Source organism: Nerophis lumbriciformis, linkage group LG09 (genome assembly GCF_033978685.3).
Source record: "Nerophis lumbriciformis linkage group LG09, RoL_Nlum_v2.1, whole genome shotgun sequence".
Taxonomy (NCBI): domain Eukaryota; kingdom Metazoa; phylum Chordata; class Actinopteri; order Syngnathiformes; family Syngnathidae; genus Nerophis; species Nerophis lumbriciformis.
The window spans coordinates 40,338,248-40,362,665 of NC_084556.2; the positions used below are offsets into that span (position 1 = coordinate 40,338,248).

General features: G+C 38.0%; 1 long non-coding RNA gene across 1 annotated transcript in view; it reads right to left on the reverse strand.

The window, feature by feature from the left end:
• The window catches only part of LOC133608028 (uncharacterized), a 160,159-nt gene that overhangs the window by 25,221 nt on the left and 110,520 nt on the right, over nt 1–24,418 (reverse strand). The window contains exon 3 of the long non-coding RNA XR_009815482.2: nt 11,233–11,382. This is a non-coding gene — a long non-coding RNA (uncharacterized lncRNA). The remainder of the gene's footprint in view (nt 1–11,232; nt 11,383–24,418) is intronic.

Here is a 24,418-nt window from a genome sequence, read left to right on the forward strand (position 1 = left end):
TTTTGGGACAGCATGGTGGCCAGCTATTAAGTCGTCTGTTTTCATCGCAAAATTCCAGAGTATTCTGGACATCTGTGTTGGTGAATCTTTTGCAATTTGTTCAATGAACAATGGAGACAGCAAAGAAGAAAGCTGTAGGTGGGAGATGGTGTATTGCGGCAGGTGTTGTGCTGGATAACGCACCCCCGCCGTAGAATGCACCCCCTGACTGGTGTGCCGGATAACACAGCCGGTGTTTCATTGTTTACATTCCTGGAAGATGACAGTCAAGCTTTACCATTGGCCTGTGGAGAACTGGGACAACAGAGACTCTTACCAGGAGGACTTTGAGTTGGATACGCAGACACGGTACCGTGAGTACGCATGCAGCTGTGGCTTCCAAACATTTGATCGCTTGCCCGCACGTGCGTGCCGCTATGTGCATGTCACGTACGTAAGTTTGGGGACTTTGGGGAAATATATGTGCTGTATGAACTTTGGGGAGGTGAACGGTACTTTGGGCTGTGGGATTGAGTGTGTTGTGCAGGTGTTTGAGTTGTATTGGCGGGTTATATGGACGGGAGGGGGGAGGTGTTTGTTATGCAGGATTAATTTGTGTCATATTAAATATAAGCCTGGTTGTGTTGTGGCTAATAGAGTATGTATAAATCTTGTGTTTATTTACTGTTTTATTCATTCCCAGCTGAATATCAGGTTCCACCCGCCTCTCACAGCATCTTCCGTATCTGAATCGCTCCCACTGCCCTCTAGTCCTTCACTCTCACTTTCCTCATCCACAAATCTTTCATCCTTGCTCAAATTAATGGGGAAATCGTCGCTTTCTCGGTCCGAATCGCTCTCGCTGCTGGTGGCCATGATTGTAAACAATGTGCAGATGTGAGGAGCTCCACAACCTGTGACGTCACGCGCAAATCGTCTGCTACTTCTGGTACAGGCAAGGCTTTTTTATCAGCGACCAAAAGTTGCAAACTTTATCGTCGATGTTCTCTACTAAATCCTTTTAGCAAAAATATGGCAATATCGCAAAATGATCAAATATGACACATAGAATAGACCTGCTATCCCCGTTTAAATAAGAAAATCGCATTTCAGTAGGCCTTTAAAAACCTTTAAGAGTGCAGACTTGGTGCTGTGGAACGCTCTGCAACCTGACTGAAAAGTATCTAAAATGCCACTGTCATTTAAAAAAGGCTGTATCTGCGTAAAAACACTTTTCTCTATAATCTTTGATACAAATGGGAGCTTAGAAATAGGCCGATAGTTGGACAAGACAGAAGGGTCAAGACTGGTCTTTTTTAACAAAGGTTCAACATCTGCCTTTTTACAGGAGCCTTTTTCAGTGAGAGCTGATAGTGACATAGGTTTAAACTCATTAGAAACTTTTGCACAATTTGTTGACGTAGCAAGAATAAAAGACGGGGGTGATCTTCTTCTTGTCCGTCCATCGGGTCGACGAGGTCCACTCTAGTCATCCTAGGGTTTCTGGGACTGACTCAGTCTGTACATGTGCAGATGGATGACGAGGCCAATCCTGGCACGGGAGGTTCAGGTACAAAAGGGACATGGGACGAGTGGGACGTCTCCAGGAGGGTTGATGGCACGGGATTTTCGGGCTTGCCTTTTCTTTTCTGCGGTGGTGGTCCTGTTTGCTTCGCACATCTTGGCGCCTTTGTGGATGGAGGAGCGCCAAGTGGCTCGTTCCATTGCGGATTGTTCCCAAGGCTTTGAGTGTGACAGTAGCAACCATGTTGTTAAAAAAGTGCAGGAAATTGTTACGAGTCTTGCATGACATTTCCAGCATGGTGGATGGACTGGGATTTAAAACGGAACCAATTTCTTTTTTTAAAGAACCTGGGGATTGTGAATGTTATTTGAAACTAAGTCAGATAAATACTTCGTTTTTTCAGCCTTGACAACATCCTGATACTTTCTCCAACTGTCTCTAAGGAGTTGGTATGTCACCTGCAGCCTATCTTTCTTCCAGCTGCGTTCCTTGACGTCCTTAAGCCACACCCCATGTTTGGATCTCCGCCGCATAACTTTCAGGGGAGCTAACTTATCCAGCTCGTTTGTACAAATAGAAACAAACGTGGCCATTTGCTGCTCTGTGTCAGAAGAGGTGACAGTGCTCATTTGAGTCTGCACTGCAGAAGAGAACAGATGGGAGAAGCAAGCAGCAGTGTCACGCTTGATAAAACGGCCAAGGCGCCCAGGAGCAGGCAATGTCACATTGTTATTTATACATCAGTCAAACATGACCGTGCTGTGGTCTGTAAATACTGCATCACCCACAATTACTTATCAACAGTAAAACCACAAGTTAATAAAAGGTCTAAAGTGTGTCTGTGCATTTGTGTACGCATACATATCGAAGTTAACGCGATAATAACGTGTTAACTATAAATTTCAATAACGGCACAAATTTTGTTAACGGCCAATTAACGCGAACACTTCCTTTTTGCCCCTCCTGCCCTGCCGTAGCGGGAGAAATGGATAAAGAAAAGGGCCCATTATGGAAATATCAGGTTCAAACCCATAGCAAGTTGTTCTACCGACAAGAAAGGACTATATTTTGCCTCGAGAAGAGGCGACAACGTCCCTGCAGCAAACGCCTGCTGCGCGTATTGTTCGGAGGTGGGTGGTGCTTCACTTCCGTGTTCAGATTACGGTTAAGGTGCATCGAAAACATAATATTTAGATTGTTACTGTGACAGCTTTAGTAAGTAAGATGGCATAAAAGCTCAACAGAACTGAAATACGGTCGGCAGGATGCCGAAAGGAGACTTTTTTATTGCAAACAGTCGATCCAATATCAAAACATGTCAAGACACCTTCTCAAACGAATCACACACCTTTTCTGCTTCAAAATAAAAACGCTACACTATACATCCGGTTTAACTACATTTAGGTTTCTCCTTAATGTACGGGCTTAATATTAGCCGCCACACCTGACAAAATAAAGAAATATAATGTATTGTAGCGTCCAGAAGAAAACATACAAAGTCTGACGCTCTTTTTAGCTTTAATGGCCAATTTTATGCAAACATGGGGCCCAATTCCAGCAAGTATTTCCCCCGTGCACACACGTCTGTCTCCGTGCTTCACTCCTGGACACACAACACTAGTTCATTCTCCGCCGCCACGGTGTGTTCAAAGACCATGGGAAAAATTACCATCATAACACACTAACATACACGCAAGTGTGACGTAAGGCTCTCTGCGGCTCGTTTTCCATCACGGACATGGCAAGACAGCGTCTTTAAACTCGAGTACAGTCGCCAATAACACCAGAAATAGATGCTGGATTTGTTGCCAGTTGTTTTTATTACAGAAAAAGAGACTAAAAGGATTTGAAAAATCTCTAAAAAAAAATAAAATAAAAAATTCAACCATTTCATATATTGTACAATAAGCAGCAACAATTTTAAAATAGAACAAAACAGTATTATGTAAGAAAAATATAGATGTTAATACTATACTTAACAATAACAGACTTGTTTTAAATGTATATTCACATCCCTTTTTAAAAAATGTATGCATCATAGCAAATCATGCGATGACGTCATATTGACCACGCCCCTAACCACAGGTATTCTGGCAATTTAGGCTAAACCCTGACATTAACAAACTAAAAATGTCTTACATTACGATCATGCTTTGTCAGAGATGTTTTGTAATGTTGTTCTGGGATCAGTTGAGGAATATAAGGGCGGGTGGGGCTGGCTGAAATATTGTGTAAATTATTTTATAACACGTTCTGGTCGAGTCCTCAATTACAGAATGATTAGCAGGCTCGATATTAGATTTTATTAATTAATAGGGAAGGTTAAAACATTGTCATGCAGCAATATGAAGCCACCCTCCCTGAAAATTATCTGTCTAGGGTACACCTATTAATTATCAAAAATTATACCCATCTGTGATTATCGCCATTAATTTTGAGTTAACAATGAACAATGTGATTATCGCAATTAAATGTTTTAATCGTACACTAATTTATACTGACTGAAAAACATGACCAATCATATTACAATATCTGTAAAGTATTAGTTCACATTTCATGTTTTGTTTGTACACAGCTGAGCTAGCCAGAAAGCGTATGCACTGTAGTTGTACTAACACGCATGGCGTGCTGCGTGTGTCATGATCGATATTAAAGTGACTCACTCGATGGACAGTTGTTCGCCTGGTCCAGCGTTTCCTGTAGATTTTGGGTAAGCAATTCATTTATGTCAAAATAGAGGAATTTGAAGGCTAGAACGGTGACTCCCATTAGCACCATCTTTCAAGCGTTTTTTATCATCTTTAAAATCCTAAAAAAAAGAAAAAAAGATGTGTGTTCTTGTCTTTAATAATGATTGTAAACATTTGGCAATATTCCAAAAAGAGTTCCCCTTTAATCTAAACGTGTACAAATACATTACTGTCTGAGCAACTAAGATATTCAATTGTGTACATGGTACTTTCAGTCTGTGCCGATTTACGTGGACCCCGACTTAAACAAGTTGAAAAACTTATTGGGGTGTTACCATTTAGTGGTCAATTGTACGGAATATGTACTGAACTGTGCAATCTACTAATAAAAGTTTCAATTAATCAATCAATCAATGTGCTTTTTTTTAGCATACATGGAAAGTACAAAGTTCGTTTTGCCTTTATCATGAATACACTCTAAAATCTTTACAAATTAAAACGGGAAGAAGATGAACATATTTAAGCACTTAAATAAAATTGATATGGCTACTCAGTGGCCTAGTGGTTAGAGTGTCCGCCCTGAGATTGGTAGGTTGTGAGTTCAAACCCCGGCCGAGTCATACCAAAGACTATAAAAATGGGACCCATTACCTCCCTGCTTGGCACTCAGCATCAAGGGTTGGAATTGGGGGTTAAATCAGCAAAAATTATTCCCGGGCGTGGCCACTGCTGTTGCTCACTGCTCCCCTCACCTCCTAGGGGGTGATCAAGGGTTATGGGTCAAATGCAGAGAATAATTTCGCCACACCTAGTGTGTGTGTGACAATCATTGGTACTTTAACTTTAAGATGCCAGGACAATATTTAATGTTTCTTCTGCTTGTGTCTATTTATTCATTTATTTTTTAGGTAAAACGTGGTTTAAAGATTTCTGTGTGTGCTTAAGTAGTTTTCCAGTGACTACAGTGATCAGAATGATAACCGTGATAATTTTGGTCACAGTAACCATGCTATGAAATGTTCATATCGTTACATCCATAGATAGATTTACACAAAGACGAGCAGGCTGTTAAATATTTATCAAAGATGTTTTTTTCAACGTATTTACATCAGATTTGTTCGTGACAGCACACTTTATTGGATACTCAGACACAAAGGGAGCACATGGGATGTTCTGTGTGTTTGACAAAAGCTATACACTGTGGGACAATTGCTTTGACAACAATTAGTCTCGGCCTGCAGAAAGTATGTAATCCAGTTATAGAGGCTGTCAAAATAAATGTAAGCGACTAAGCTGAGGATATGCAAGCAGTGATAGTGCAGCGTTGACGCATTTGTGCGCTTATTAGTCAGCCGTCTTCGCGGTGCAATGAATGTTTTATACGGCGCAGACTATACATTGTTCACTCGGATGATGCAAGCCGGTATGATGTCCAGACTGAGCTGTTATTCTGTGAGCCCTCATCATGGGGTTAATGGCTCTGCGTACTGGGGGCGCATCGCAAGTTTTCTCAAGCTTTCTGTCACAGAACATTTGAATGCGGCATCTGTTGTCAGAGCCGGGGAGGTGCATGCCCTCGTTCCCAGCAGCCCTTTGGCTGCTGACAGGGTGATGGATGATATCTGCAGCCTGGCCGCATTGCCTCCCTCTTTGCACACAAACACACTGAGAAAATATGCTTTCGCTGCCTTTGGCAACAAAGCCAATATCCGACATTTCAAGGGGAATGGAAACCTCGCTAGTGAAAACAATGAAATAGTTTGGAGTGGAGACTGTTTGCATTGAGCGCCACTTGACATTTGTAAATAAAGATACTGTTAGGAAAATGGGAAAATACTGTTTGTTCTGACTTGTACTAGAAATGGGCAATATGGTCTAAAATCTAAATTACGATATTTATTGCAGCCTCTTGCGATAACCATATGCTATTTGGTATATAAATGAAAATAGAACCATTTTAAAATAGGTTACAAATGCTCCTAATTTAGCTCATGAGGTATGCGGTAACATTTTGCCTCTTTTCTCGTATTTTCGCAAAACTATCTACTTACTATCTACTTCTTGTTGTAACATTTTTATATCTACACTTTAGTTCAAATCTAATAGGAACTTCTTCTCTTGCTGTTTGGATTCTTTATATTACTTTTGGGTGATACTGGAAATTTGGATATCTATCGATCCATCGGTACCAAGTAGTTACAAAGGCATTATTTGTCATACCAATGTTCATACTTCAAATGTTCAGGATCAGTGAATAATTAATATTTTTGAAAAACAACTCCAGTTCGATATAAACACAGAATGGTGGTTTAACAATATGAATGATTATTTGTAACTATTTCCGTGTTCCCTTTTATTACAACAATTACAACAGTGGTTCTTAACCTGGGTTCGATCGAACCCTAGGGGTTCGGTGAGTCGGCCTCGGTGGTTCGGCGCAGGTCAAAACACACCCGACTTATCGTGTAAATACAAACTTCTCCCTATCGGCGTATTACGGATACGGCGACAGCAGAAGTCAGACTGATTTGCAGGTGTGTAATTTGTTGTGAGTTTATGCACTGTGTTGGTTTTGTTGTTTGAACAAGGTGATGTTCATGCACGGTTCATTTTGTGCACCAGAAATAAAACATGGTAACACTTTAGTATGGGGAACATATTCACCATTAATTAGTTGCTTATTAACATGCAAATTAGTAACATATTGGCTCTTAACTAGTCATTATTAAGTACTTATTAATGCCTTATTCGGCATGGCCTTATTATAACCCTAACCCTGACCCTAACCCTAACCAAATAACTCTAAATTAAGTCTTTATTACTTAGAATATGTTCCCCTAGTGTCCAAATAACTCTAAATTAAGTCTTTATTACTTAGCATATGTTCCCCTAGTGGTCAAATAACTCTAAATTAAGTCTTTGTTAATTAGAATATGTTCCCCATACTAAAGTGTTACCAAAAACATATAACTTTGTCTTGAATTTGAAAAAAAAAAACATTTTATTTTTCACTAAAGAAGGGTTCGGTGAATGCACATATGAAACTGGTGGGGTTCGGTACCTCCAACAAGGTTAAGAACCACTGAATTACAATAACTGAACCAAAGCAGAAACTACTGTTGGCTTTTACTTGTTTGTTAACAATAACAAAAATATCAACGTAATCACTGTACTATCGACCATTTGCTGATACTATACTCCATCCACCCTCGTTTACAGAGCTCCAGCTTAGCGGTTAGCATGGCTTATTGTAAACTCTAGTATGTTTAGCTATTCCTCATCCTGTATGTATATATGTATATATGTTTCCTACTTTTAGGAAACATACTGTAGTTGTTTTGCTGCCATTGAGGCAAATATTAGTGACTTGCATTGTGGCGAGACACAGCCGCTAGCAAGGATGCTATATTGCGTTGAAGATGACTCTGTGCATTTGTTGCTGTCAAATCTGTGGGACAAAGCTATAATGTGCGATCAACATGCATTATCATATTAAAACGATAGTATTGAAAGCTCTATTGTAGGCCAAATGTATATCATATATTGTCTACACTATATAGTGCAACCAACCAACTTGTACTATTCTAATGTAACACTGGAACAAGCCACATAATTCCAGTACAAGTATTTGATAAAAAATAATACTCAGTTTTATAGTTAGTGTGAAGGTAGAAGACACGTTACTGTACACGATAATAAATAATCATACTATATATAATATGTTATTCTGCACCAACATTATTCTAATTCTTATTTTTATTCCAATAGTTGTACAGATTCCAAAAAAATAACCCACTTTTTCCAAAATTCCACATTTTGCAAACACAAATGAACTTTGGAACATACCAATTTTTTACCTCCATATTTTTCAACCGACTCCAACCATCCCCATACCCCAAAAAATGTAACGCATGAAAACATTCAGGTTATCTAGTTGTGACAATCCATAAATTCTCACATTCTCACATTTCTCAACTCGTTCCAACAATTCCAGCATTCAGGCTAGCAATTTTCCACTTTCCAAAAATGTCCTATTTTTCTCGTAATTCCACATTTCAGTTTTTCAACAACACACAATTTCTACACAATTGCCTTCTCTTTGAACACTACGTGTGTCTTTGCTGGTGTAGTTTTCAGTGGTGGAGAACTGCGCTTGCATCTCATTGATATTAAATAAACAATATTCAAATTATTTAGTGAAATGAGCAGCCACACAAGGCAAACTATCCATTTGTTCATCCATTCATTTATTTATTTATTCAGGTATTAATTCATTTATTCAGTCATTCATCTATACATTAATTCATTCATTAATTTTTTATTCATCCCTCCATTAATTTATTCATTTATTGAGCCAACCATTGACATATTCATCCAACCAACCATTAATTTGTGTATTTGTCCAATAATCCATTCATGTATTGATTCATTTATTAATTCATTAATGCAACCAGTCATTTATTTACCAATCCACTCATTCATCCAACCATCCGTCAATTCGTTAATTCATGTATTCATGCATTCATCCATCGATTCAGTCATCCAATTGCCCATCCATTAATTTAACTACCCGTTCATCCGCTAATGCATTAATCCATCTATTCATTCAGTCATGCATTCATTACATTCGTTGTTCGTTCATTCATTCATTCACTCATTCATTTGCCCATCCATTTGTTCATTGATCCATTCTGTATCCATGCTGTATGTATCACATGCAAACTACTACTACTACTGCTACAGTAATATAATACAACATCATTTATTGTTCAATAAATAACTTGTTCACTGCGTTAAACAAAACTATGGAGACAAAAGAAGCTGGTAACTTTACATGGGAAGTTTATTTGAAGAAATTTGGAAGATATTTTCAGAATATCATTTATGTATGTTTATTTGTATATTAGGGCTGTCAAATATTTAAAAAAAATCATATTAATTACACGTTTGAGTCTGAATTAATCATGATAAATCATACTCACCTGCATATTTTAAATTAACTAAAAAAATATCTTAATAAGTGGACACAAATTACATTTTATTGTTACAATGTCATACAGGAACTTTTTTTTTTAGATTTTTTACTTACCGGTAAATGCATGTCATTTATTGGTTCAAAACTTGGAAACACTTTTAGTTAGGGTACCATTATGTTTTGAAGTAAAATTTGCCAGCGAGCACATGAGTCGCAGTCTGGTCACTCATATTTGTGCTAGCACATGCATTGACCTAAACACTGACATTAAAACAACCCACGCTGTCTTTCAGGTAACCATCACGGCTGAGGTAAAGGAGCATGTACAGTCAAAACAAATTGTGTGAATAATCGGCGTATAAACATGATTACTGTGATATTTGTTGTGATTAATCACGAGTTACCTGGTTACTTTTGACAGCCCTACTCATTTTTATATTTCAATCTATTTCAACATATTGCAAATAATTCATTACGGGCTCAAAGCAATGTTGTCTTCATAAATGCACATTTTTGGTTCTCAGTTATTACCGTATTTTTCGGACTATAAGTCGCAGTTTTTTTCATAGTTTGGCCGGGGGTGCTACTTATACTCAGGAGCGACTTATGTGTGAAATTATTAACACATTACCGTATAATGTCGAATAATATTATTTAGCTCATTTACGTAAGAGACTAGACGTATAAGATTTCATGGGATTTAGCGATTAGATTAGGAGTGACAGATTGTTTGGTAAACGTATAGCAAGTTCTATATGTTATAGTTATTTGAATGACTCTTACCATAATATGTTACGTTAACATAGCAGGCACGTTCTCAGTTGGTTATTTATGCCACATATGACGTACACTTAATTATTCAGCCTGTTGTTCACTATTCTTTATTTATTTTAAATTGCCTTTCAAATGTCTATTCTTGGTGTTGGGTTTTATCAAATAATTTTTCCCCAAAAATGCGACTTATACTCCAGTGCGACTTATGTATGTTTTTTTCCTTCTTTATTATGCATTTTCGGCCGGTGCGACTTATACTCCGGAGCGACTTATACTCCGAAAAATACGGTAATCAATGGCTACATTTGTTTTGGATTTTTTATGAACATTGTTGGCTCAATTTTTGCCCTGGTTTTCATATATTGTCTCAGTTATCGGACGTACAAACATCGCCTAAACAAGCTAGTCTACTTGCCCACGTATTATCCCACTGAATAGAGTGTCCAACCAAATAATCCACCCATTGTTGACTCAGTTCCACTCTACCAACCGAGCGGTATAGCTCGGTTGGTAGAGTGGCCGTGCCAGCAACTTGAGGATTCCAGGTTCGATCCCCGCTTCCGCCATCCTAGTCACTGCCGTTGTGTCCTTGGGCAAGACACTTTACCCACCTGCTCCCAGTGCCACCCACACTGGTTTAAATGTAACTTAGATATTGGGTTTCACAATGTAAAGCGCTTTGAGTCACTAGAGAAAAGCGCTATATAAATATAATTCACTATTGTTTTTTATGGAGTACGACTGCAAATCTGCCATGGGGCCAAATAAAGTTGTGAGTGCCCATCACTTTGATAGAGAAGGTGATAAACACTATTGATGCCATTGTGTTATGCAAAATTGTGTTCATGTACAGTATTTTGGTGTTTGAAAGAAATAAATTGTATTTACAATTAGTTATTTACACCTGCTTAGTGGCCTAGTGGTTTGAGTGTCAGCACTGAGATCGGTAGGTCGTGAGTTCAAACCCCAGCCGAGTCATACCAAAGATTTTACAAATAAAACCCATTGCCTCCTTGCTTGGCACTCAGCATCAAGGGTTGGAATTGGGGGTTAAATCACCAAAAATGATTCCCGGGCGCAGCCACTGCTGCTGCCCACTGCTCTCCTTACCTCCCAAGGGGTTGAACAAGGGTATGGGTCAAATGCAGAGGAAAAATTTCACCACACCTAGTGTGTGTGTGAGACAATCGTTGGTACTTTACTTTAACTTTAACAATTAATTACAAAAATATTTTTGTTTTTTGTATGATTCGGTCCTCCTCCGCAATTATCGCTGTCATTGTCCTTACCTTCAATTGCACTATTGATGTTTCAGCAGTTAGGCCCCAATCCAGTGGTTTTATCACCTCGGCGTAATGATGCATAATGATGTGGAGCTTGGGGGGTGGTGGGATGAGAGTCTCCTCCACATTCTGGTCCTTCTTCATCTCATCTTCACTCTGGAAGAAAGTACAAAAAGGATGTCTGTGACACTCAGAGAGGAGAGTGGACAATTATAGAGCGGATGATGCTGTGGCAGGAAGGAAGGTGTTTTGGGCGACTAATGAGGGATAGAGAAGAGTGGAAGGTTGTCTGGCGTGACACAATTATCACACGTAGACTTATCTACACCAGGAAATCCAGAACTACACCATAACACTCCCAGCCATGAACCTCACCTCACCTCACCTCACCTCACCTCACCTCACCTCACCTCACCTCACCTCACTGTGCACGACTGCACGATTACCCCAATGTTCTTAATAAAAAACATGAATTTCTTGCCACTAACAATAAGACCTGTGCGCGAAATAGTTAACAACATTTTACCCTGACAATGGATTGGATTGTTCGGGAAAGAGTTCATTATGTCCTTTTTTTGAAATATCAAAGTGTCTTCTTACAAAGTCCGACTCAGGCAAGGTCAGAGTGTCCACCCGCCCACTGGACACACTTCACGACACACCAGGAATGTCTTGTGTGTTCATGCATGCGACCACAAAAACACCAGTGCTTCTTTCCCTCCTTTTTCGACATAAGCTTTCGAAATCACTAACTCCAGTAGTGATGCAAAAATTAGGAACGCTGATGGCTAACAAGAAGGTAATATGCCGGTACCTTAGGATACAAGTTTAATTGGTTCCGTCACTCAGCTCGTACCTCGACAAACAAAGTGTCACCCTTTGAAATGCATTAAAATCGATTAATTTTAACATATGACATGCCTTTTAAAAAGAAAACCAAATGTTTAGATAGGATAAATTGTATGACTCGAGCAAATAGTGTATGTTTTATGAAACAATGTAATAATAATGTGCAGCAATTACTGGAGATGTGAATCTTACAACAACTCATGGTTCGATTCCGATTGGAGTCAATTCAGAATCGATTCTCAATACAGCACAATTCTCGTAGGTACAGAACCATCAAATTCCGGAGGGCCCGCCTCAGGAAAAGCCTTATCCCTGCAGCTATAGCCGCCCTTAACAGCAGGCCCGACCGACATGTCTGACAAGCCTATAAATGTGTTGGTCATGTATGATGTATTTTTGTTATTTTTGTTTTGTGATGTATAATGTCTCTTGTTTAAATGTACGGCAGTGAAAATTACTTTCCCCAACGGGGATCAATAAATCTAAATCTAAATCTATAAATCTAATTCTCGGTATCGCAATATTTTATACGATACAAAAATTATAATAAAACCTTTTTAAAACAGGTTACAAGCTACAAAAGCTTCTTTTGGCTGCTGACGCATGACGTACACGCACAGCGAGTCAGTGCAGAGATAACCTAAAAATGTATTCTTAATTTGTATATACATATATATACATATGTATATATACATATATATATATATATATATATATATATATATATATAGTCGAGGTTTCTGTGATTTATCCTTTATACGTTTGTACAATCCTCAATACCGGGGTAGAGCGGAATATACGTTAGGTCAGGAAAAAACGCAGAGGCTATATCATCCCTACAAGCTTGTTTCGCAGGTTTCCCTGCTCGTCAGTGGATTTAATAAAATCACACATTTTGGAATATGGAATAATCATGATTATTCACAGGTTATGACTCGCATGCATGATTAAAATTTGCTTATGAAAAGACCCCAATATTTGTACACAAATGCAATTTTATTGTAGGAAATGTCATCCAGGAATGTTTGTATACGTTTTACTTGACTGCATGTCATTTTTATTTGCACAAGACCTTCGAACTGTTCTTCTTCTAACTTCTTTCAGTCTGTTTTTTTGGAGTGAAATTTGCCAGTGAGGACACCAGTCGGAGTCTCCTCACACATTTTTGTACTCACATATTCATTGATCTGATCACTGAAAATAAGGTAAAAGAGCTTAGATGCTCAAAATAAATTGAATGATTATGTGTTCATGATACATGCAATTTTTTGTAATTAATCACATTAGTTAACACATTAATTTTGACAGTCCTAATTGTTTTCTATCTCAATTGTTGAAAATTAATACCGTAATCGATTTGGAATCAAAATAAACAGAATAAATAAGGATCGTGGTTTGAATGTGAATCCACTTTTTTCAGCACCACTACAAAACTATAAGAAACCTTTTCAAAAACGCACGCTCCTCTTTCTGCTGGTGTATGAGGGATATTTGTAGCGAGTAAGCACAAAGTCGGCTTACAATTTAAACAACTTTTTTTTTTTTTAAATAGTATTTATTCAAAATAAAAATCGCAATTTGGCTGTGAATAGATTTTTTTCAGCAACCTTAGCATTTAACTTGCTTCTCTGTCAAACGCACCATCAGCAGCTTATCCATATTTTCATTGATACATGTCTGTTGCTTAGATATTATTTTAGCGTTCTTGGCTGGCGTAATCGACTCATCCTGCCTCAGTAAAAACTAGCAGTGCTACGCTCCAGCTGCTTCACTAAGTGAGCCAGCTGCACGCTTTGTCATGTTTTTAATGATTTATTTCTTTATTTCAATGAGCACTGTCCTTCACACTCACTTTCTTCCTTTGCTTGGAAAAATACAGTTGTGTCCATCCCTGCATGCTGAATGCTAAGCAGTGTTTTAGTCCGATTTTACGGGGTTCACTGTGACATTCGCAATGCCAACTAGTGGCGGGGATGCTCATAATCCTAATGATTGCTTTCAACATAAAAGCATAACATTTAGCGGAGAGACAGCTCATAGCCCGAAAAACTTATAAGAGGCACTCGTATCCTGAGGTACCACTACTACAAGTTTATAAAATGATTTGGTTTTCATTAAAAAAACATTCAAATGTTGTTAACATAATGGTTATTTTTAGTGTAGTCTGTTTTGTATGTTTTTTATCCAAAACATACAATCCCATATGTTGCCTACTTAGGTAAAAGTGATGTGAAACGTTCATTTATGTATTATTTATTCATCAATGAAATGTATTTAAATGGTGTTCTGCATGTAAAACAATAATTATTTATTTAAAAATGTGTTTTGTGTTTATATTTTTGAGTGTCTTGGACAAATTAATTATTTCTTATGGGAAGATTTGGTTCTTTTGGAACGGATTACTAAATAAAACGAAGTACTTAGCAGCTGCCTGGTGGCCAAAGGGTTAAAAGGTTTCGTCTGTCTCAACAATGCTCTGCCATATAGGTCACATTCAAGTCTCAGACAGGACAGACCAACCTGGAAGACAGACGACAATTATCTCGGCCCGTTACAGTTCAATAAGTCCATCAAGCTGAGAGCCAGATACCACGTTTCCCTGGCAACGCCTGTGAAGTCAATCACGGATCGGGGGGCGAAAGAAGGGGAGCTAATACGAGACAAGGGGAGGCAGCAGGGCCTGCAGGACCAAGAAGCAATGCTTCCGAGTCTTTTGTGGACACTACAAAACACATAAATGTTTCAAAAAAAAGAAAAATCAGAGACTGGTGTGAAAATATTAATGCTGATAGATGCATGTCGTAATTATTAGGTTTTTAGGGATATATATTATTATATAACATTTGTTTCCTCCTCTCTCCACAAACAAAAACCCATACTGCCTGCGTTCCACGCCATGGCGGTCCCAAACAAATCCCAATTATTATTATTATTATAATTAACATTTTTATATATACTTTATATACATTTTTGAATTAAAACGTGCCAAAGGTTTTTGTTTGCAGTCTTGGTTATTGTACAAACATTGCATGTAACAAACTAGTCTCTTATCATTTCGCGGAATGAGGTGCGAAAACAAAGAATCACACGTTGGTGACTCAGTCTCTGTACTTTGTTTTTAATTAGGTTTTTTTATTGAGTTTTTTTGGATTATTCCCATGTCACCACCTACATGTCATTATCTCGCTGTCATTCACTTTTTTTGTAGCATAGCTTTTGTCAGGCTTGGTCAAAAGGATAGGACTCAGATGCAGAGTAGGGAATACTTCGACAGGCTTTTATTTTAACAGCTTCCTTTCACCTCCAGAGTCAAGGTAATACAATATCTATATTAACAAAAAACTAGTCGGCGATAAAGGTTCCAAAAAATTGGAACAACCGAAAATCACTCTGAAAGGACGAAAACACAAAAACAAAGACAAACTATAATTGGCGCCATATATGCTATAAAATTTATTAACACAAAAACGCTCCAACAGGAGGAAAAAAACAATGGCTATGAAAAAATGTACACTTATCTAATCTAATAAAGTTGAACAAAAAATGTCACTCAAAAATTTGAGGAAAGAATGAAAGAAAAAACTGATAAGTCACCATTTCGGCTGAATAAACTAAATAATAAGAAAATCACTCTGCTGAGGAGGAAAAAAAGAAAACTCAAAATAGCAACGAAGGAATTCAGGATCAAGGAATATAAACACAAGACGAGGCAAGGCAAGACAAGGCATGGACATGGAGGCTAGAGAGGCACGATTACACGAGACAATCTGGCACAGAACAAGGGGATGCGTGGGCTTATAAAAGACATGAGGGTAATGGGAAACAGGTGGAAACAATCAGGGGTCAGGGATGATGTCAGACTGATGACACAAAAGGAAGGGCAAGTGATCTGACACGAGAGGAGTTACTTTTCAAAGTAAAACATGCAATTCACAAGACAGAAGAAACCAAGACAAGATATCCATCACCGCGGTGTGACAGCTTTACTGTTTAGCAAACCAAAGTAACGTCCAACTCGGGATGTACTCATTTGAAAATGGACATAACACGAGTATCACGGTTATCATTGTAATCCCGGTAATGTTGAATGTGCTCAAAGAGTACTTAAACGGACACTAAACTCTTTTAACCAAGTTTTGTTTTTAAAAATGTGTCTTGTATTCATGCTGGCATTTAAGCTAGCCAGCCAGTACCGTGCCAGCTGCTTCTGTAGAAAATTTGCAATAACAGTTTGTCATAGTTTTTTTCCCGCTATTTTGGATTATACCGGTGATCGTTACATCCCGAAGTCCAAAACTTTTCGAATAAGATTCACAAACCAGATTCAAAATGTCGCAAAACATTTTGTTGCGTGAATCTCAAGCAGGCTGTATGAAAGCTACTTTACACAGCTGCTGCCTTTCTGTTGTACTTCCGGAAGATTTTTTTGCCCTCCCAAAAGAAGGGGTTTTCCGATACAACTTTTTCATTTATGATACAATACCGATATTGGAGCCATGGGAATTGGCCGATACCAATATTTATCTGATATAAGATCATCATGAATCATTCATACTTATATTATTTTGTAGAGTAGAATGTTAGAAAACTGCAATGAGGTGGCGACTGGGATAGGCTCCAGCCACCCCTGTGACTCCGAGAGGACAAGCGGTAGAAAATGGATGGATAGAATGTTAGAAAAAGTTTGATCAAGTGAAATTAGTCAAACAGAAAATAATGGTAGGCATGAAAAAAACCAACTAACGTATTTATTGTTAACTGCCTGGAATGGACTTATGCTGTCTTTATGTTGAAGCGGGCCGTATATTTATAGCTAGAATTCACTGAAATTCAAGTATTTCTTTTATATATGTATATGTATATATATATATATATGTATATATATATATATATATACATATATATATGTATATATATATATATATGTATATATATGTATATATATATATATATATATATATATATATATATATATATAAATACGTACAGATACCTTTTGTTCTGTCGAGAGAAACCTCTGCAGACATCCAACTATTGATTTGCAGATTCAAAGTGAGATATTCTATCGAGCACTAAAGACAATTTTGCCCTCTTTAAGATAAAATAACTATTTTTAAAATGAGGAAAAACAAATATATATATATATATATATATATATATATATATATATATATATATATATATATATAATAGAAATACTTGAATGTCAGTGTTCATTTATTTACACATATACACACACATAACACTCCTCTCCACTACCGTATTTTTCGGAGTATAAGTCGCACCTGCCGAAAATGCATAGTAAAAAAGGAAAAATACATATATAAGTCGCACTGGAGCCCGGCCAAACTATGAAAAGAAACTGCGACTTATAGTCCGGTACTTGCCGTAGTTTTGAAGCAATGCATGATGGGAATCCGGATGTTGTGTGTCAGTGTATTAACGTGCCGGCTAGAATAAACACACGCTGAGCAATAGCTCCGAGCCTGCCTACTTTATGGGTTATAGATAAGCCTATGGATAACAGTATATTAGTCTCCTTCTTGTTGTGTGTGCAGTTGCGCACTGAGCTCCAAAAGCCGTAGATGTTATAACATGACTGAGCCGGCACGCTGTTTATATGGAGGAAAAGTGGATGTGACGACAGGCTGTCCTCACTCAGGTCCGGCTGGAAATCGGGAGAAATTCGGGAGAATGGTTGTCCCGGGATATTTTCGGGAGAGGCACTGAAATTCGGGAGTCTCCCGGAGAATTCGGGAGGGTTGGTAAGTATGGACTAGTGATGTCCTTCAGCCCCCCTACCCTCACTTTGTCAAAATCTCCCCAAACTTGTCCCATTCGATTCCTCTACGTTTGGGCTGCAAAATTGTTTGCCTGTTATAGTTTTTAAATGATTAATCTTTTATCATTTGTAACCAGCGCCCCCATCCCAAATGTCTGTGCTGCGTTTGTGCTCGTTTGTGGTTCAAACATTTTTTTTAACTGTTATAGTTTTTATGTTATTAATGTTTTATCATTTTTATGTTTTTACGAATCAGAATCAGATTTATAGCCAAGTATGTTTAACACACAAGAAATTTAACTTGGTGGACTGTGCAAGAAACAAAGAAAAACACAACAACTACAAGAGAGCACAGTACTGTGGCGACCATCCGCGCATCTTGGTAGGAAAACAAGAGGGAAGCATTAAATAAACATAAAGGACATAAAATACATTAAAGAAGCACAGAGCTGATGCAACCAGCTGCCACTTAAGAGGCAGTATTTCTACATGCAGCTACAACATTAAAATAACGGAAAAAAAGGGAAAAAAAGAGCAATAAATAATACATTTTGCGCACATGCATTTTCACCATGCAGAGACAAACAACAAACTAAAAACAAAACAAAAAAACAACACAATTTCAACACCCACATACGGCCAGAAAGAAGGAACAGACCCAACAAAGCAACAAAGAGAGCCTACTCCATCCAAGGCTGCCCATAAGCTCTTGGCCAATGTCCAGTCAATGTCCAGTCCAGTTATTGGCCAAACGTTAATAACAAAAAAATTATAAGAGTCAAAACATTTTTGGTAGCACAAACAAATTTGACATGTTTTGGGAGGTGGGTGTCGGGAGGCTGGATATGAATAATAAAACATTATCTAAACGTTATTGGATGATATCACTCTTTACAAAATGTAATTTAGAATAACCGTAACGGCACAAACAAAAATGTTTACGGCACAAACCAGCACAAACAAATGACAATGTTATTTTAATATTTGCAATGGTCACACAGGTCTCCACTCCGACTGCGTTGTAGTTTTCAGTGCTTCCATGTTAAATCTACTGACAGATATAAATTCCAATTATACGCTACTTGGTATTAGAAATGGCAACAGCGAAGGATGCATGTGCAAGTACGAGCAAGTCAGCCCCACAACAAGAGGATAGAGAACAAGTAAAGAAGAAAGAAATAAAGAGAAAGGAGCATTGTGTGACACGCTATAATGTGTGGTCACATTAAGTGTCTATTATTTTTCATGTGAATATTTGTCTGCAAGAGCCTATATGTCATTTGATGAACATTCATGTTGGGAGTTGTATCTCCATTTCGCCACTAGGGGGCATTTCCGCCTTTCTGAGTTATTAAAAAGGCAGGTAGTCTTCAATCGCTGTCAAAGAAGACAACAGATGCTACATCTGCCTCAATTAATACAGGTTAGTAATGTTTCAAAAACATACATTGTTGATTTAATGTGTTTATTATAAAAGTACAAGCAGGTACTGGTGGAGAGTTTGATGAGAATTCAATTAAAATTTGTGTACTTTTGAGGTCGCTAAACGTGACAAAATCCCTTTTGCTACATGAGCTAGCGACATTGTTTAGCTGAGTGAAAGTAGTGTGATTTGTCTAAAAGTCTCAAACTTCATTTACTTTTGACTCCCTGTACATTATAAAAGTCTGTTATGTGTCAAAATGTTTTCAATTGTATCTTTATGTGTTAAAATACTAGCTACATTTTGGGATGTCCTATTCCATTGTACTTCATTACCAGTAATGCTAAAATGAGAAAGAGAAATGTAACTGTTAAGCATTAAGGTTGAACATCTAAGTAGTCATTTTGGCTAATAGTATTTCCATTATTGCATATGAATATCAGTTGAATGGACTCAAAGGGGAATGTTTTGAGTTGGTGATTTGATATGACCTGATTTAGAATGTAAAAGTGAGTGAATGGAAAACAGAAAGAAAGAAGAGACGACAGCCAGAGAAGACAACAGACGCTACTATCTGCCTCATCAATTCTTTGTTTGTTACAGAACTACACACACATAATCTGTTTACGGGCCTTACGTAACAATTACAATTACAATGGGACTACAATGGCAGACACGCGCAAAGCTCTTCGGGTAAAACTTTACCATATATGGAAATATCTGCTGATGTCACACTTGGGGGGAAAATGTCACAAATGGGGCAAATTTAAAACGAATGACAAAGGAAGTATGAAGGAAGACAAGATTGTAATATTAATATATCGTCGCCATGCCTCCATGGTTGGATTTCACATTTTTGGGAGATATGCAGATCCCAAATACACAAATACAGGTACCAATAGGTAAGAAAAGTCGGTTTTGTGTAATAGGTCCCCTCTTATAATCCGATGCTTGTTTTGTTTTTTATTTTTTTGCCCATATCCGAACAATATGAATATAATAAAACATCCTTTTATTTTGAGTGCAAGTAGCCACCCCCTAACCCCACCCAATACCAAGGGTTCCGATCGGCCTTTTACATTGTTAATCGCAAAATCAGTTTTTTTATGCATCTCAAAAGTGTTCACAATAATCACCATTTTCTGCAGAATACATGAATTTGGTGTGCATGCACAGCTTTAGACCAATGAAGGTAATCACTTGTCCTCATCTCCTTGAGGAAAAGGGACAAACATGACCCCTTACTGTGCTAGCAAATATAATTCTATAATGTGGAAAATATAAATATGTACCTCTATGAGTGGCACTACCAGTCATATTCTTTATTGGGTTGCAAACTAAACTGAATTGGCTTCAGTTCTGAAGAGGTGGATTTAGTAATCAAATGTACATGTTGTTGCACAGGTGCATGTGTGCAGAGTCATCAGAGTGTGTGTGTGTGTGTGTGTGTGTGTGTGTGTGTGTGTGTGTGTGTGTGTGTGTGTGTGTGTGTGTGTGTGTGTGTGTGTGTGTGTGTGTGTTCAAGTGGCTGTCTGGCCTCCTGCCGCAGTGTCTGGAAAATCAGACACCGTCCCCCCACACCCCCCACCCCACTAACCACCCCACCTTCCACCGCTATCAAGCATACCTGACACCCCCTCTCCTACACCTCCTTCCCCCTCGCCCTGCTGTGATAAGAGATCCCATGAACACAAGCGGCACACACACACACACACACACACACACACACACACACACACACACACACACACACACTCACACACACACACACACACACACGACAGCCAGACAATTGGTGCAAAGCAAAAAAGGGAGAAAAAAAAGAGTATTTATAACAAAGCACATGCGATTCCATTTTTCTTTCCTAAATCCAAACGTGGGTAAAAACGCTGATCTGGCCTTATTTCTTTTATCGGTGACCAATGTGGCAAGGCATTGTGCCACAGGACCACCTGGGAACAATGCAGTGTCATTTGTAGCAACGAGAATCTTTACTTTATCAACACGTATATGTCGAAAATGTGTTGTTTTTTTTTTATTCATCATGACCTATAAAAACATGACTTGCAAAGAAAATTCCCATTTGTGTCTTTTTTTCCACATATATGAATAAATAAATGTACTCAAAATAACATTGCAATAGAACAGTGGTTCTTAACCTGGGTTCGATTGAACCCTAGGGGTTCGGTGAGTCGGCCTCAGGGGTTCGGCAGAGCCTCCGCTGCGGAGGTCAAGACACGCCCGACTCATCGTGGAAATAAAAACTTCTCCCTGTCGGCGTATTATGGATACCCGCAAACAATGTCCCCTCCAATTTTCCATATGCGTGAGCAAACGCAAAAACTCCTTGGGCATTCAGTGGAGCACATGCGAGCGACGTCATACCTGCAGCACACCTGTCCCAAACCTGACTAAATAACAAGTTCAATGTTTTATTATTGCCCTGTGATGAGGTGGCGACTTGTCCAGGGTGTACCCCGCCTTCCGCCCGATTGTAGCTGAGATAGGCTCCAGCACCCCCCGTGACCCCGAAGGGATTAAGCGGTAGAAAATGGGTGGATGGATGTTTTATTATTGTAATCAAATGACAGCAGTCATTTCCATGAGATTATTTTCTAATATAAGTGTTTTGGCCCAATTACAATGACTATAACATATTGTTTTTCATGAGCTGTGTACTAGTATTATATGTCTGGGTGGGGGGTCCTACTTTGGAAATAATGTGTACCCCTTTCAGATGCATTTAGTTCCCACTAAAACATTCACCTGTGGCACAATGAGATGTAAACATGAGATCATGTGTACATTCCTGTAACTTTCTGTTTGTAAAATATACCTTTATTAGTATTTCTTTAATATAATAACATAATTTTATGATTACGGTTCGGGTTCGATGAATGCGCATATGAAACTGGTGGGGTTCGGTACCTCCAACAAGGTTAAGAACCACTGCAATAGAATAATAACAAACAAAAACAATTAATTTAATACATTAAAGGGGCTGTTTGCAACATTTACACAGATGCCTAGAGGGCGCTAACTTTCCAATGTATTTTACACAGTATGTGTCTCTTATGGCTTCTGGAGCATAACGTAATTACGTACGTACGTAACACATGCACGCGCATTAGCTTTAGATGTTGTAAGCTAATGACAACAATTTGGATTGAGAAAGTTAGCTGTCATTGAATGTATATTCTATCATAGTGGTGTCAAAGTCAAGGCCTGCGGGCCAGACACAGCCCGTGAATGTATTATATATGGCCCCCTGGATGATATTTAATTAGTATTAGAACCGGCCCGCAGGCCACAGCCGCCTGCTGCTGTTTTGCACGCACCAATACTCCATCAGTGTTGGTGCTAGGAATTTTCAAAATGCGGTCAAAGGGACCCCATCAAGTCATAAAAATGGGGTCCCACAGTACATTTTTGGGATCCCACTTTTTTGTAACCGATTTGAAAACAAATGATAAGTGTACGCATTATCCTGTTATATCTCACATTCTATATTGTGTTTTGGAAAAAGGTTGTCATAAACGTTAACCTGACTCTCGCCAGTTGCAATCCTGATCGGTTCATTAATTTTTGCTATCTGGAAGGAGTTTGCAATGCCTTCGAGCCCAGACCCTTGTGTGGAGCTCAGCAAACTACAAGGATCTGGCCAGAGTCAGGTTACATAAACGTTACTTCATTCATTAAAAAAATAATACAAAAGAAAACACATTTTTATGCATATGTAAATGTATTCAGTTATAAACATTCATTCACTTTCTTCTCTCCTTCATGGATCTAAACTTTACCGCTGTCTGTATTTTTTTCTATATTCTTATTGTAATATTTTCACCATGTGTTTGTTCTATTTTTGGCCAAAGTAAGACAAAGAAAACCATCTAAAGTTGTCTTTATTTTTTAGTTTTAATACCATGATTTTAATAGTCCGGCGTGTGCACTGATTTTCCTCCATGCGGCCCCTGAGCTAAAATGAGTTTGACACCCCTGATCTATCATAACAACATGACTGCAAATTGTTGGTTGTTTTTTCTTGGGCGGCTTTTGTATGCACGTGCGTGTTGACGAGACCGGGTGAATGACTGTCGTAAACACTAATCATTTTATTCGGGCCGGTAAAAAATGTTATTACGTCAACTTTGTAATTGTGAAAAATATAGACAATTGTCAAACAAATATGTTCTGTTAAATCACTGATGGTAACATAAGTGGTGTTCTGTATCTTTTTTGCTATGAAAAATGTGACAGCACCATTCATATATCTATGGGTAAAATACATATGTTTAACACTTAAGAATCAATTTAAAGTTAAAGTTAAAGTACCAATGATTGTCACACACACAGTAAATTAGTGATGGGTATACTAGATAAAATACATTTATAAGTTGTTGTTGTTTTTTTAAATACTACTAATGTATGTAAAAGATGAGTGATGTTACATATTGTACATTCATAGTAATTGTTAATGTCTAGTAAATGTCTTATTTGTGGTAGAACAATTATACTTTGAATTGAACCAATAACCCATAGTTATTGAAAAATCATATCGACAGTGACAATTATTAAGTGTCTAATTAGCATTTTTGCTACAGTGACAAATAATTCCCGACAGGATTTGCATAGCAATTTTAAGGCTGAAAGACCTATAGCAATATTTTATCAGCTCGTTTCGTTGTTTCATGCAGTGAGAACAGTTGTAATATTTGACACCTTAATAAGTCATTATAAGTGTTACATTTCTTAAATGAGATTTAATTATTTATATGAAAAAAAAAAGCTTTAGGAAATTACCTAGCTTCCTGACACGCCACCATTATGGGGCAGCTATATTGTTTCCTAGCTTGTTTCATTGAATAAATATGGTTGAAAAAATGTTGAATTTTAATACTTGACACCTTATCAAAGTAATAGAAATGTTAAATTGCTTTAAAATTAGATTTAATAGCAAAAAAATGAGATTTTTGAAATGAGCTTACATGGCCCACTACCATCTTGGTGCAGCTATAGCCAGGGATAGTTACATGACAGCCACAGCAAAATGTTTTGCTCTTTGTTTTATAAGAATTTATTAAAGAAATGTTGTAAAAACATCCATCCATCCATTTTCTACCGCTTGTCCCTTTCGGGGT